The 16,643-nt window shown below is 40.4% G+C and overlaps 1 protein-coding gene across 5 annotated transcripts in view; it reads right to left on the reverse strand.

The window, feature by feature from the left end:
* LOC125905074 (ras/Rap GTPase-activating protein SynGAP-like) overlaps positions 1-4,299 on the reverse strand; it is a 64,681-nt gene extending 60,382 nt beyond the window's left edge. For 3 of the 5 annotated variants that reach the window (XM_049602894.1, XM_049602893.1, XM_049602890.1), the window contains exon 1: positions 2,992-4,299. The gene's annotated coding sequence lies outside the window, so the exon portion shown is untranslated. The remainder of the gene's footprint in view (positions 1-2,991) is intronic. The other 2 variants (XM_049602891.1, XM_049602892.1) reach the window with 2 other exon arrangements.
* Between the last annotated feature and the right edge of the window lie 12,344 nt (positions 4,300-16,643).

A 16,643-nucleotide genomic window follows, 5' to 3' on the forward strand; every position in this document is an offset into this window, starting at 1 on the left:
TGCAGCAAAAACCGCATATTCTGAATGCGCTGTATACATGTCAAAAGAACGCGTCAGCGTTATTTCCCATATCTTAATCGGAAAATGCCTCATTTAGAAGGGCTGTTGGAAAATCCAAACAGAATATGCTGTTTACATGAGCTGCATCAAATTCAGGACATCGTCATATAATGGAGTATTATTGTGCATGTAAACGTAGTCAATGATAAAACATGAGAGGCACAATCTGGGGCCACTGCAGAGCATGTAAACACACTCACAAAGTCTTGAAATAAATCAATTTTACCCAAAATAAGTGGTGCAGGTTTACTGTCTTATCAATTTCACTCACCAGAGAAACAACTGCAGCATTACAAGCAACATTCAGCTTATCATTACCTGCACTTTGTAGCCTTGTAGACTAAATGTCATGATGCAGCGTAACCTCAAGCTGTTACTATGATTAATTGATAAGCATTCCTACTGTACCAACACATCAGTGTTTAATTCCTTGTTCTCAGATTGAATTGAAAAAAAGTCATAAAGCAGCCAATATATATCGACATTTGGAAAATCTGTGGCCATGTAAGAATGCATTAATAGGAGGATATTTGTTAGGCAGCTCTGCAAGAGAAAACGTGAATATTATGAGGCAGTACGTTGGCAGACTATGAACAGAGGCTCAGGGTAGAGTAGAATAACCAGAAGGGTAAAAATATCTTGTGTTTTCTCTGTTGGGTTGCTCAAAAAAAATGAGGATGGCAAAGAAATTCATGGCCTGAGGCAAAAGAAAACAATTTGAGGAGATTGCAGGACAGGAGCTCGCTGACAGGAGTACCTACTTTTTTTTAGAGAACATTCTGACAAACAGACTGACAAAGCCTTTCTGTCCTTGGCAGCGAGAGAAAGCCCCCTCCATGCGTTGCATTGAAGATGGCTGAAGAGCAGCAGAATTATGACGAAAACTTGGGTGTTGGAGTGGATTCAGCTCTTTGCCGGCTGTCAGGCTCCCGGCTGACAACTGTGGCAGAGAGGCAAGGAGTCCAGATTCTCAACAGTTCACGGGGAACAGAGAAAGATTAATAGACGTCCGCCGCTTCAGCTAAACTAAGAAAATAATTCCACGAAGAGATATATGAGATAGTTCATATCTTACAGGCATTTCATATGGAGGAGGACGAGGAAATCCTGCGAGGGGCAATGACTCAGAGTGAGCTGGACTTATCTCGTTCTATCAAGTGTGCAGCCTCAGACATTTCATTAACCGAAGCTCTTCTCTCTCTCCCTCTCTCTCTCTCTCCACTGCGTTTTTTTTTTTTTTTTGTATGAAGAACCTGCAGTGCATTATGGACTATAAAAGATCCTGGCCTCCTATCATACCTGCACTGTATTTCAGTGTCCAAACATCAAGTACATCTGCTTTTGCCTGATGAGATGGCTGTGCACAAAAATTCACACAAACGTATCTTGTCTTTTTTGCATTTAAAATATACTCTCAGACAGCGGTGCAATGTCCAGTGAAAGTGGGACACTTTTTGGCAAACTAATTAGTGTAAGCTAAAATAACCCTGCACAACCCATATTTGCATTTTTGACTTTGCTCTGACTTGAGAAAATCTAAATTTTATAATATTCAATTTGCATAGCCCAGCTCTCAGAACCTCCCTGTAGACTGTGCAGGTGCACCACGCGCAACACCCAGAGAGATAGCTAATTAGCAAACTACAGGTATCAGTAAAAGTCTGGCTGACTTCACAGAGGCCAGCTGCCAATCAATCAGATCCTTAGCCTGAGTTCACCTTTGGAGGCGAGGGTGCAGGGACCTGATTTAAAATTCTCTCAAGAATAAATTATATGAATAAATAATACTCTGCTCAGTATGGGGCATCACAAGTCACATGCTGCATTTTGTGCCATGGTACTTTACTTAATGTGACCATGTGTCTATTATTACATGTATAGGTCAGACTTGGTGAAAGCAATTTTGTGCCAATCAGCAGATGTTTCATACAAATAATGCCATTAAAGGTCCAGTGTGTAGGCTTTAGTGGCATCTAGCAGTGAGTTTACAGATCTGAAACTTCTCCTGTGTGCTTAATGTGTAGAACTATAGTGGCCGACGCAAAAACACAAAATGCTAAAGGCCCTATCTAGAGCCAGCGTTTGGTTTGTCTGTTCTGAGCTACTGAGGAACGTGGCGTACTCTGTGGAGGAGGGCCTGCTCTGTATGTACATATCATTTAAAGTAATGAAAAAAGGAATCTTATTTGCAGGTGATGATACACTAATGAAAACATGAACATTATGCACCATTTCTGCCAATAGATGCCCCTAAATCCTACACACTGGACCTTTAAATGCAAATGAATGCCACTATACGCCAGAAAATTGCATTCATGAGCATCAACACACTAAAATATACATTCAGTGGCACAAAATGTATTTTATGTACTATGCTAGTTCAACATGTGATACTTAGGGCCTCATATCCTGCAAAGAACATGGGGCATAATCACAACTTAATATGTGGAAACCTGCCATAAATGGTCTTATCAAACATCCATCTGGCCAATGCTAGAAGAGGAGGGGGAGCCTCTTGGTACAGCAAGGGCTCATTTTGCTTTTGAGCCAAATTCCCTAAACAGACTATCCACAATTATTAGGCAAAGCTTTAATTTTCTACCTTTGCACTGATGTCCCACTTTAACTGAAATTACTGTGTCATCAGAGGTCATTTGGCCTTTAATTCATCACCTTTATAACAGGCTCATCAGGCAATACCCTGAGCCCGGACACCCAGACACCTGAGCAACACTGCTGAGTATTAACAGCTGGTATCGATGCTGCAGAATAATATTCAGGCTGTAAGGTGGACGACCCACCTTAACACCTCCATTAGTGCACCTCTCCAGGCCAGCTGTCACTAACACTTAGTCAACACTTCACTGTGACATGAGGTCGATATTTGGAGTACGTTACTTTACTCTCTGCCCACACGTGTGCAACACTTACCCAAAAAATCAGGACTTCCTTGTGATGAAATCTTTACAGCTTAATTACATCTGTGGCAGCAGACAGACTCCGGTGGGTTTCCAGGGCACTTGGGAAGGGGCTGAGGTTCCAGGTGTACTTGCTTTTTGGGACAAAGGTAGAATCAGTTTGTGCAGACCTGAGAGACAGTTTCCAAATGAAAGGCCAGTGTTGTCCTCTGTGAGAGAGAGTTGTGTTTCAATCATTAGGCCAATATTGATGTGTTCAACGTGGGCAACTCCTGTTCTCACCTATGCTGCAGTATGTCCATACATGCCTTTGAGTCAAATGTGAAGGCTCTTGAGGAAAAGCGTGAAGCTGGCTGTCACAGGGGGGGGGTCCCGTCACCTTCAGCTCAGTCCATCACTGAAGCCAAAGCTTTCCTATCAGCAGTGGCTCTGTTGTGCAGCTCAGCAGCTCTCCTCTGCTTCTCCTCCCTCTCTTCTTCCTCTGCTCCCTGTCCTCCAACTCTATTGCAATCCAGGAACTGAGATGTGATCCCAATGGAGCTTCCTCTGTAATAAAGACAATCTCTCCTGAGAATGGTTTTTGTCATCTTAGTTGTTTGTTCTGGGCAAATGTGACTTCAGGCAACCGCTGCGTCGCTTTTATGATGTGGGAATGATGCGAACTCCTACTGGCGCGTTTGGTGTAACGATGCACACAGCCAATTAGTTTATCATTTATCACTTGTATTTTACATTTAAAACACTCTACAGAGATCAACGACACAATACGGGCTCTGCGTGGCCGCAACTACTGCACGCTGCACACGAATCACGCCGATTACCGATATTAAAATGACGATAATCACCAAGGTGATGCCTGTGGGCTATGCCAACTCCGAGCAGCACGCAAACCCACTGCACATTGCGCGCACTAACACCACAAAGCATTAAAAATAAATAAACATCCCAGAGGCATTTACAGGCGAAATCCCGATGATGTGCAGCAGTATCTGAACAACATCTGATTGATGCACATATTTTGACGTGCTCCTTGCTTCTAGCTCGGGTGATTTAATCTTGGAAAGCGTCTGTAGTTCACCCTGTGTGGCATAACGACGTCCCCATAATCCAGAGATTCATAACGAAGAAGAGAGGGGGGATCCGGGGTCTAAATTGACGCTGTGTCCTTTGAGCTCGTGCAGTCCGTCACACCTAATCCTGATTTAACGGCAGTGCGTGAAAAAAGGTGCTCGGTAAACGGAGAAGTCTCTCCCTTGAGGGCGGAGATAGTGCGTAAGATAGACAGAAACAGAAACCAACGCCTCCAAAGGCAGCTCGAGTCCGCCCTGCGCTGTACCATCTCTGGAGTTTGTAACAGCCCAAAATAAAACCAAACGATGACGGCCCGCCGCCCACTGCGCTGAATAATTACAATAGGAAACAGGTGAAGGAGCATGACAAAGTTCATTTAAGTTACTTAATGAATATGGAGACTGGGGGCTGCACTTTCAATCAGGCTCAAGTTTGCGCACCTGAAACCAGGGGCGGAGATATTGTTTCAGCTGTGGGGGGATACATATGAAACTGGGTGCCCCGTCACAAGATTTTGAACACCAAACACTACATTTCCTGCATCTTTTTGGATTTCTATGCGTCAATTTGTGCTTTTTCTGCAATAATTAATGGTGTAAATCAGTGGTTCTCAAATGATGTGCCGTGAGGCCAATCCAGGTGTGGTGTGGGCAATATTCAACTGGGCCTATATAAAAAGTTATGGATGACTTTTTATTTAACTGTGTAAGTATGTTAGGGGCACCCATTTCCTAATAAAGGAATAATTTAATTTAATCTAAAAAACCCTCACAGGGAAGCTATGTGTCGCTGTTAGCGTGAGGGAATTGTAAGTGTGACACATCACATTATCTTACATTATAATCTGTTTAAATGGATGTGTTATTGGTGCCCTGATGTAATTTTAAAAAGGTTTAAAATGAATTCTTGAATCATTTTGTTAATAAATATTTCATGAGTAATGGTTGGTTGTCGGTTGTTGTTTGATATTAGTCAATAAAAACAAACATTTATGTTGCAATAAGAGTGATAACACACGTTATAGAGATTATTTTGTACAGATATAAATACAGGTGAGCAGTGGTTAGCTTTGTCGCCTCACAGCAAGAGGGCCCCTGATTCGAACCCAGGGTGGGGGAGCCCCTCTGTGTGAACAGCATGTGTCAGTGTGGGTTTTCTCCAGGTACTCCAGCTTCCTCCCACAGTCCAAAGACATGCAGGTCAGTTGGTAACTCTAAATTATCCATAGGTGTGAATGTGAGTGTGAATGGTTGTCTGTCTCTATGTGTCAGCCCTGTGATAGTCTGGTGACCTGTCCAGGGTGTACCCTGCCTCTTGCCCAGTGTCAGCTGGGATAGGCTCCAGCCCCTCCGCAACCACCAACAGCATAAGCGATTATGGAAAATGAATGAATAAATACAGGTGTGCCCTGAGATTTTGGCGTGCGCCTTGGGCACAGAAAGTTTGAAAACCTCTGGTGTAAATGCCTTTAATTTTGCCACAAAAAAAAAAAAAAAAACTCCTCTGCTAATTTCATGTTTTTATTGGAAGGGACAAATGCACATTTTAAATATTAAGGGGTGGCATGTCCCTTGTGTATACCTCCCCCAAATCTGGACTTATGCACAAAACTTTTCCCTAATCTTATTTTTTATCCTGTTTATAGCTTTAGGAGACATCATAATATGCAAGTCATATTACTTTTAACAATGTTTTCATGAGACAGTGTTCTCTGCAGCTGCAAGTGTATATGAAAAAAAATGGGAAAATAGGTGGACAAAATTATTCTGCAACAGCTGGTTATTGGCGCTACAGACTTTTGGTAACAAGATCCCAAGGGCCCCCCAAAAGCCCCAGGTTCACTGTGTACAAAATTGCTTTGTGGTAACTTGTGGTGACTCTTTTTGATTATATGTGCACGCGACTGCAGCACAACCAGGACCTTGCTTATAAGACAAATCTTGAGACCTTAAGAGTATCAAAATAAAGTTTTAGGATATTTATTTCTTCAGCAGATACTATGTTTACATGATGCATGTTCCTAAATTAACTGGTAATATTTCAGCATTGGAATAATGCTCCAAGCACACTAATGTAGCCATGGATAGATGTGGCACAGGTGCATTCAAATCAGATTAGATAGACTTGAAAAAATGTTCAAGTCTATCCTGATACAAAACTCCCATGCCTAACACTGAAAGAGCTATTGGTCATTGTAATCATTTCTGGTTATACTGGCCATAAAGAATGATCAAAATTGAAGCAGCAGAGACAGAGATGTCCAGACTTTTAGTGGGCGTTCAGACTATCAGCCCTGCCTTAAAACAACACAAGGGGCTGCGTTGGTGGGGGCATTTCTTCAGGTACAAGTCAGACATGAAATATGATCGAGTCCAGCTCAAGCACAGGATCCATGTGCCGTGGGACTAACCTCATTCAAATGAAAGAGGGGCTGCATTTTAAAGCTGGGTTAGTCCCTAGTATGGTTCAAGAACAGTGGGTCCTACATTTCCCATAATGCAACTCAATACTCTCTTTCCTTAGACTTCCCCTGTCTGGTAAATGCCCAGGGGCCTCATTTATAAAAGAGTGCTTAGGATTCATTCTAAAAGTTGACGTGCGCCCAAAAGCTGAAAATGGCGTGCGCCAAAAAATAATCTGATTTATAAAACTGTGCGCGTGTACACTTGCACGCAATGTTCTCTTTATAAATCACAAACCTCCTGGAGTTGTACGCATCCAGATCCGCCTCATATTCCGCCCTCTACACACCCTAGTTCAACCATAAATGGTCATGCAAATCACCTCATGAATGCGATCTGCATATAAATAAGCCGGCATGCGAGTGTTCTCTCGTTGTGTGAGTCACCGTGACGGGTAAGAAACGAACCAAAAAACGGAATTTCTCCGAGACTGAGCTAGAGACCCTTTAACAGGAGGTGGAGGACTGAAGAAAGATTTTATTTGGTGGCAACAGATCACTACTAAAAGAAAGCGAAAAAAAAGTGGCAACACATCAACGCTGCTGATGTTGTCAGCTGTGTCTGTGGGACTGCACGGACAGTGACAGAACACAAAAAAAGTGGTCTGATCTAAAGGTAGACCAAATATTTCTACTCTTTACCAACATGTAGTTAATGTGTTGCTTTTAAATTTGAGGATGTTTGACATTCATGTGCGACATAAAGAATCACATTTATTAAAGGTGGAGGCAAAAAGGAGTATGTGCCAGTGCCATCTTGCGCAATTACGCACGAGGGTCACTGCAGTATTTATATGTATATGGCAATTAGTCTGATCAGACTCCCGGCCTGAATTACAGCATGAACCAGTGGTATCCCTGTCCCAAAATACAACGTGTAATTTGAAATACAATTCAAAGATGAAAGTGTAATAGGCGAACACGTTTCTTCATGCTGGTTTTGTCATGAACAGCACATGTCTAAGTAGGGCTGATGAAATGAGTGTAATGGTTGTGCTTAATGGCTGTATTTCGAGACATGATAAATGCACTGGAAATATTTAGCTAAATAAATAAATATATTCCATGCAGTCGCGCCATCCTCTCCCCCTCCTGCGCTCACAGAGTGGACAATAAGACGTTAGAGGCAGCGCGGATTAAATACGTATTTAGAAAGAATTTCAATTCAGGATTTGAGTTGGATTTTACAATGTTTTTATGAAACAATTATCACTCATTCCAAGCACAAAATAAGGCTGCTGGATTTAATTTCAATGATAACGTGGATCTAAGGTGGATATAGCGTGACATTAAATTTGTGTGAGACATCAATAAAAATCTGACTCCACTTCTCCACCTCGCCGTCTGCGTCGCCACTTCCCAGTGTCTTCCAAAGTGTGTGCACGCATGACTCAGAGTTTGCTTACAGGTGCGCACATTCTCCCGCCAAGTTTATTTTCATAAATCACAACCTTTGCATGGTAAGTTCAAGCCCCGTTTTGTGCATAAGCAAGCTTTATAAATGAGGCCCCAGGTCTTTAAAACTCTAGCTGCTGTAGTAAACAAGTAAACTGATCCTCCTGTATAATTGCAGTGGAGTGTCCCCTTAAAGGGACAGTTCACCCCAAAATCAAAAACACATTTTTTTTTTATACTTACCTGTAGTGCTTTTTATCAGTCTAGATTGTTTTGGTGAGCTAAGTGTTGGAGGTTTCGGCTGTAGAGATGTCTGCCTTCTCTCAACTACAATGGAACAAGATGGCACTCAGTTTGTGGTGCTCAAAGCGCCAAAAAAAAGACCATTTGAAAAACTCAACATCAATGTCTCTTTCTAGAAATCATGACCTGGTTACTGAAGATAATCCACAGAGCTTGTTGTGAGCAGTTTCATGCACAAACTACGACTGCATCTACTGCTAGCCGAGGAAGACGCCATTAATGTTATCATCTCACAGTGTCATGAGCACGAGTCTCTTGTCTATAATTAGATGCATGCATCCATCTGGGCTGTGATACAGTTTGCAGGTGTAGTTCAGTAGAAAGAAAAAAACTCCCTACATGAAATTGCTCGAAAAAAGGTCTGTGGATTATCTTGAGTTAACAGGTCAGGATTTCTGGAAAGAGACATTGTTGATGACTTTTCAAATGTATTTTTTGGCGCTTTGAGCATCACAAGCTGAGATGAACTATCCTTTTAAAGCGTCACTTAGCTTTCTGAAATTTTATGCTTTTCTTTGTTTAGGTTAAAATACTATTAATAAGCTGATGGCACACTAAAATGTAAGTGAATTCCACCAGAGATAAAAAAAAAAAAAAAAACCTCATAATTGTACCATTCTCATATGGTTCTAAGAAAACTCAGAGCATCCTGTCTGTCTTCCCCATGTGGAGGCCTCAGACTGACGTAACCGCTCACGTAACATCATTTTAGCTTGCCTCTAATGTAACATAGGCTATAACATTATATGACAACACAGCATCCAGTTGCTAACTGTTAGCCTACTGTACCCTAATGTTGTCTGAGCCTCTGTATTATCTTCCTTGTTTGTTGCCAGTCACCAGTACTATCTAACGTTAGTGTTTACATTACATTATAAAAGTCATCAGTCATCACTGACTCCAGATAAGTTTCAAAACTCCGGGGTTGCGTTTGACTGTGCAGGACAGGTAACGTTATGTTTAGTTTGCTTCTAATATAACATATGACGTTATATGACAACACAGCATCCAGTTGCTAATGACTAACGTTAGCCTACTGTAACGTATCCTCTGAAACATTAACGTTATCTTCCTTGTGCGTTATAAAACTCTGGGGTTACATTTTACTGTCTTGGTTGAAACGTTACACTAGCTCTCCTCTTCCATGTATCTAACGTTACCTTGCCAACGCCTAATGAGGGAGAGGGACCCAGCTGCAGACATGATGGCGGACATGGGCGCCGCCATATATCCAATCCATACCGGACGTCCATACCGGAAGTTGGTCTGTGTGTGTATTATTCCCCGAAGAAGAAGAGGAAGAAGACAACAGAGAAGACGAAGAGAAGAATGCAAACAATACACACACGACTAAGAGAAAGAGTGGTAAGGGAACGAGTCTTTTAATTTTTAGAATTAGACAACTTTATTGTCATTGTACATTGTACAACGAAATTCTGTTCGGCACTTAGCACTAGCAGTACTAGCTAGTAGCTAGCACTAGCGTAGAGTACCAAGCTGCTGCGTTTATACGCGCCGTCAAATTCATTATCTTTTAACACGTGTGTTATGTTCTCTAAGATGCAATTCTACATAATGTATCGAATCATTAGGGGGACGTCTATGTGGGGAATCTCGGTATGCACAAATTACTACCACCGGATGGTGGGTTTAGCTACATTTGTTGTGTAAAAACAAGGGCATGATTGGTATTAACTTAACATTAGCTGCTCAAGGTCTGTTGTGCTCCCTTTCATCAATGTCTGTGTGTAAACAGTGTTAATGTTGGTCAGAGACTATTACTGCCCTCGCTTGATGTGTTGGTTAATTTAGATGTGTAGTTTGCAGCGGGGTTAATATGTGTTCCTCTGCTTTTTGGTGTGTTGTGGTGTAAAACATCTGCGCACACACTCACTGCACACAAGCCATTTTTTTTCCCAATTTTTGGTTCGCCTGGTCTCCTTGTGTATTAATGCTTGTATAACCTCAACCCTGCACTGCTCAATCAAGTTCTATAGATCTTTTTTTTCCCGGAGATATTCTATGAATAATAACGAGAGTCGTCTCATGTGGTATAGGACATGAGCGACCCCCGAGGGTTAACCGGGTCAGATAAATAACGTATACATAGCCCTGGGTGTCTGCAAAAAATACATTTGTATTATGTTTTAGTAATGCAGAGCACTAATACACATACACCTGTGGCTACATAAATAGCTGTGGTGCCTCCTCCACCATGAGTCCTTTAGATCGGTAAAATAGCCAGTCTGGGGCACACAACCCTTTCACCATCCGAGTTTGGGTGTCCTCTCTTCCCCAAATTTAAAACCAAAAATGAGAGTGCAATCCAGAGGCACCTGAAAAACCATACGGAAAATGCAGTTCATTTCCATGGTATGTTGTTGAGAAGTGTCTGTTTGAGATCATATACGTCTACATTTAACAGTAATGTTTAATGATATTTGTTTTGGACAAAACAAGACATTTTAGGCTGCATCTTGGGATCTTGGGATTTGTGGAACAGTGGTTGACATTTTATACCATTTTCTTACATTTTATAGACCAAACAAATAGATTATTTTACTGTTTTTCCATTTTTTATTATTATTTTTTTTTCTACTTTTGAGATTGATATGGATATCTGGAATAAAAACTTGTTCACAAAAAAGAGAACTCCAAGTCTACTTCTTTATGTTGCCAGTACAATAGTGTAATATTGTGTTTATATGTGTTCCTGAAATATAATAGAATACATCTGACAATATGACAATCTAATTATTACGTTCATTTAATAGTTAGTTACAATTAACCATACTGATGTAAGAGTAAGTATGACATTTGTTGTGTCGATGGTTTTCAGTTGTTTTGAATGACCTGATAGTAATCTCCATGTTGCAACTGTAGCCCAATAAATGAAAGTGCTCGCCTTATTTAATCTTTGTTAAAAATTAATCCAACAAAAATTCATGTGTTTGCTGATTTTCTGCAATTTTTGTAGGTTTAACTTGTTGAGGTCAATGTTATTCCAAACAAAGCATGACTGTATTTAAAATAATTGTTGAAATAATTGTATTATTATTATTATTATTACTTATTTTATAATATATATATATTTATAATTGTTGGTTGCTTCAAAGTTTGTAAATGTATTGCTAAAAAAATAATATAAAAAAGACAGACTTAAAAACCGACTTCTGGGAAAAAGAAAAAAAAACCTGACTTCCGGTATGGACTTCCGGTATGTATAGACTTCCTGTATAGACTTCCAGTATCGTAGACACGAAGAAGATTAACTTCCGGTATGGACTTCCGGTATGAATTGGATATATGGTGGCACCCTTGTCCGCCATCTTGTCTGCAGCTGGGTACTCTTGGAATGAGGACGTAATGGAGGAGGGGGGAGTAGGCCTTTGGAGGGAGGTGGAGTTGCAGGAGGAGGGGTACGGGACTTTGGAGGGAGGCGGGAGTTGTGGATGTTCACATTTTTCCTAAGTGCTGTGTGAAATGCAAATAAGGTAAGAGTAGCTTTAAGTTCAGCTGAAGCTCATATGAGAGTTCAGCAGTCTCTGTTCGCCATATGGAGCAGGTATTTTTCAAAGTTACAGTCTTTAATGTGAATTTTTTTTTGTAAATGTATGCACAGGACAAAGACTTTTTAATTTTGTTGCTTCACAGCAAGTACTGAGGACGAATAGCAACAAAAACCATTAACTCTTGTATTACATGTGTGTGACAGACTTGTGAACAACAACTTGTGTAAAAATGTGAACCTATCTTTTGAAATGCTCAGTGATGGTTTTCAGCCTATACTGTACATAAAAGTAGTCCAAGTCTGCGGATGACTCATTTGTATTTAAATCCTCTGTAATAACTGTTATTGTGAAAAAAATGCCAGACAGTCCAACAAACAGTGTCCATATAGGTGCAGAAATGTGGAGGCACCAGCGATTGTTCTGCTTCAAAGCCTTTTTATTTTGATATCTGCTATGCAAACATGTTACATAAATGTGTATTGCTAATTGTTAAATGTGTCATAGATTATATCGTGGGCATACATAAAGGCAGTGTTACGTAAATCCCCGTTAAAGAAGGTGTAATCGGGTTATTTTTTTTCTATATCTATATCACAAAGATGAGGCTGGTTAGAAAAATGAGACGTGAGTAATGATAACCTTTTTCCTAAACGGTAATAATCCTCTAAATGAATCACTAAAGGTTGGATCTGTTAAAAATACACCGACAACGCAGATAAACCCATTGCTTTAAAACCGAAAACAGATTAACATTTGTTTGTTTTCACAGCTCTGTTTATAGACAGTGGCATGGCTGTACACTCGTAAAACATTGGTTACACTACTGACATGGTTTGTCATATACAGTGGAGACTGTTCAGGTTTTTACTGTGATTAGTTTATTGAGATTTAAAAGTGTGATCCAGCTGCACCGAAACAAGACAAGTATGGGAAGCAAGAACAGATATGACGGGGGAGATGCAAACATCACCGCCAGCAGTAACTTGGGACACTGGGCAGCACACGCTGTCTTCAAAAATACACTGAAACCATAAACTGGAAATGAAACATCCTCACTCCTTCACTCACCCTCAACCCTCACACACACACACACACACACAGAAACAAATACATCTCCATGGCAACTGATAAAAGAATAACTGGTCTGCAAAAAGAAGCGATTGACAAAGCATACACAAGAACTTGGATGGTCAGCAAGAAACTAATTTATGGAATAAATAAATCTAGGAAGGATTTGAGGGATCTGAGCAGAACAGAGCCCGTCAGTCATAGAATATGATGCTACATTGACCTGGCAATAACGTCATAAAACATGAGTAATATGATACTCGTGAACCCTTTTGAATCCACAAAGAGCTGAGCCTAAAATGCTCTTAACCCAGTTTAACTTTCTGTTTGTTGATTTTTAGGGGGCTAAATTACAGCCTACACCTTTAATGCCAGCGTGGCTTCAAACTGAAAACGTGCTCAATGCAAATCCTGCAGAATCCAAAGCGAGCAGGAGGATTTGAGCAAATGTGAAGGAATGAAAGTTGCACGGATGTTGCAGATAGCAGAACAGAGAGGGTGGGCAACAGAAGAGGGGAGAGGACAAGGGAAGGAGTACAGCACAGAGTACAGCACAGTACACCACCTACACTCGTCTCCATGGCAACTACCACACTAGAACGAGTGATAATGCAGTTCCCTCTCTTCCGATTCTGAAAACTGTTCAATTGGTACCATATGCACTGTGCAGTATGTGGGAGACAATGCTTTCAGTATTCCGTTGTTGCAGATGACATGAGATATGCTTTCAATGTCATGCTTCTAAAATACTACTGGCTAAATATTTTGACGGCATACGTTACATCCGTCTATCCACCGGAGACGTTGGCTTCAGCCTGACACTGAATTCATCATCATTGCTTTAAGGGATAACTTGTTATTTTTGAATTAATATGGTCGTTTTTTTCTTCTTCTTCTTCACCAAAACAAGCGGCACAGTGTGTGGGCAGCAGTTGCTTTCAAAGAACAAGAATTGATAGAATTGAAAAGGCATGATAAAATAAATGCCTTTTCTTCAATCTCGCTCCTGCTGTTGCTGCTGGTGTAAAGTGACACCATGACAATTCAAATCCTTTAGACATGGCTTTGTGCAACATTTTCTTTGTAATCTGTAACCTCAAAAAGTGGAGAATTTGCTAAATACAGTCTGACTTAGGGTGTTACAGTGAAAGAATGTGACAACAATGTGCTGTTGATATTAAACAAACATGCTAAATTATATATCTCAACCATAAAAAGGCTGCTGAAATCATTTGAGACAATGTGTCTTTGCTATACGCCCACCACTCCTTTTTTTAGCCATCCTTCCACGGGCCTTTCATCCAAATCTGGACTCATTTTGTTGTCCTAAAACTGCTTGTTAAACTGCCAGAGCAGCACACCATGGCTGCTGTTAGCATAACTAATACTTGTTCATTCTGCTACCCAAAAAAAAAAAAAAAAAAGAATCCATTTGTGGCATTTGGTCACGTCAGTCTGAGGAGGATTTTCTTTGTCTGGTCTTCTGTCATTCGATGTTAATTTGGTTGGCAGACTGTCATGATTAATACACAGCACAATCAGTCTGTCACTGTCAACTCAGCATATGACAAATACAGAGCAAGCCAGGTCGGTTGTCGGACGACCCACCAGGAAAACTTCCAGATAGCCGATCCGCCTCTGTTCTTCACTTCGCCACCACTGTTCACATCATGACAGAGACCAGCTCACTGCATGGGAAGTGGAGTAAATTTGATTTTTACCCCTGGTGTCAACTGAGCAGCCTGGGGGAGGACCAATCTGAAAATGGTTGAATGACACGTCTTCTTGAAAAGGTGTGCAACTGGCTTTGAGGTTTTCTCTCATAAACCAAATTCTAGTGGATCTTTATTTATTGTACACAGCATTTTTGTTTTTATTTCACATTTGCTTTGGCAATCCAAACAAACTGTATGTTTCCAATGCCAATGAAGCCTCTTTGAATTAAATGTAATTAAACTAATTACCTTTTTAAAAGGCAGTGCATTGCGTTACACAACCTGGTACTCAACGCACCACCTTTTCCATTTAAATAAACACTTTGCTATGTTTCGTTGGCGCTGAATGCAGCCCTGGATTCTCACAGAAAATTTGGCCTCAACACTGGAGGTACAGTCCTCGCTGTGGCATTTATGATGACCTAAAAATCAATATTCATATCTGTGTGAGTGGCTGTTGTATAATGGATTCATTTATTCCTTTTAGTGGATCAGTGTCATAATTAATAGCAATTATTGTTCACCTACACATGTGCAAAGTGACAGTGTTTCAAAAGATCCTCAGTGACAGTGCGTTGGGTATTCATTAACACATTGAACACAAAGCTTAAGCAGTTTGAGAATGGATTATGTCAGGAAATATATGAATCTTTCTAAGACTGTACCTAATGCTTATGTTTTATTATTGATTAATCTGTTTGATTGGTCTCAAAAACGTTAGAAAACAGTTAATAGAGCATGTTAAAATGAAATGGAGATGATTCTTCACACTTTTGTTTCTTCTCATTTAGATTATTGAAATGCTCTTTCTACTTATTTGAATCATGCTTCCCAAAACTGTCACCAAACTGTCCAAAATGCAGCTGCTCAGCTCTTAAGGTGAGACACTACAGGTGAATAGGGTAAAATTTTAAAATAATAGATATCATCATGAAACTTCCTCAGTTGATTACTTACAACAGTATGAAAAAAAAAATGTATTACAGGGTTTTTTTTAATTGTTAATTATGCAAAGTAGGCATTATCTCATTAAATATGCACTAATTTGCATATATTTTGAGAAGATAAATCTGAACATCTGATAAAATAATTAAATAAAATAATTTTTGCATTTTGTTAACATACAGTCAGGTCCATAATTATTTGGACAATGATACAGTTGTCGTCATTTTGGCTCTGTACACCACCACAATGGGTTTTAAATGAAACAATGAATACCTGCTTTAAGTGCAGACTCTCAGCTTTCATTTAGGGCTTTTTTCAAAAATGTAGTATGAACCATGTAGGAATTACAACCATTTCTTCACACAGTCCCCCAACTTTAAGGGCTCATAAGTATTTGGACAAACTAACATAATCATCAATTAAACAGTCAGTTTTAATACTTGGTTGCAAACCCTTTACAGTCAATGACTGCCTGAAGTGTTGGACACATAGGCATCACCAGATGCTGGGTTTCTTCCCTGGTGATGCTCTGCCAGCCCTTTACTGCAGCCGTCTGCACTTCCTGCTTGTGTTTTGGGTGTTTTGCCCTCAGTTTTGGCTTCAGCAAGAGAAACGCATGCTCAGTTGGATTCAGGTCAGATGATATGACTTGGCCATTGCAGAACATTCCACTTCTTTGCCTTAAAAATGTCTTTGGTTGCTTTTGCAGTATGCTTCAGGTCATTGTCCAACTGCACTGTGAAGCATCGTCCAATGAGTTTTGATGCATTTGGTTGAATCTGAGCAGATAATGGTGCCCCAAACACTTCAGCTTTCATCCTGCTGCTCTTGTAAGCAAGACAAGACTTCACTAGAATAAATACAGAGGGTTTATCACAAGATGCAAACCATTGATTAGCCTTAAAAATGGAAGGCCAGATTAGAGTTTGTCAAAAACCATCTAAAAAGCCTGTACAGTTGTGGAACAGCATACTATGGACAGATAAAACAAAGATCAACTACCAGAATGATGAGAAGACAAGAGAAGGAAGAAGGGAAGGAACTGCTCATGATCCAAAGCACACCACCTCATCAGTTAAGCATGGTGGAGGTATGTTGTTATGTCATGGCCATGCATGGCTGCCAGTGGAACTGGTTCTCTTGTATTTATTGATGATGTGACTGCTGACAAGAGCAGCAGGATGAAAGCTGAAGT

This window comes from Epinephelus fuscoguttatus, linkage group LG17, assembly GCF_011397635.1.
Source record: "Epinephelus fuscoguttatus linkage group LG17, E.fuscoguttatus.final_Chr_v1".
Classification (NCBI taxonomy): Eukaryota; Metazoa; Chordata; class Actinopteri; order Perciformes; family Serranidae; genus Epinephelus; species Epinephelus fuscoguttatus.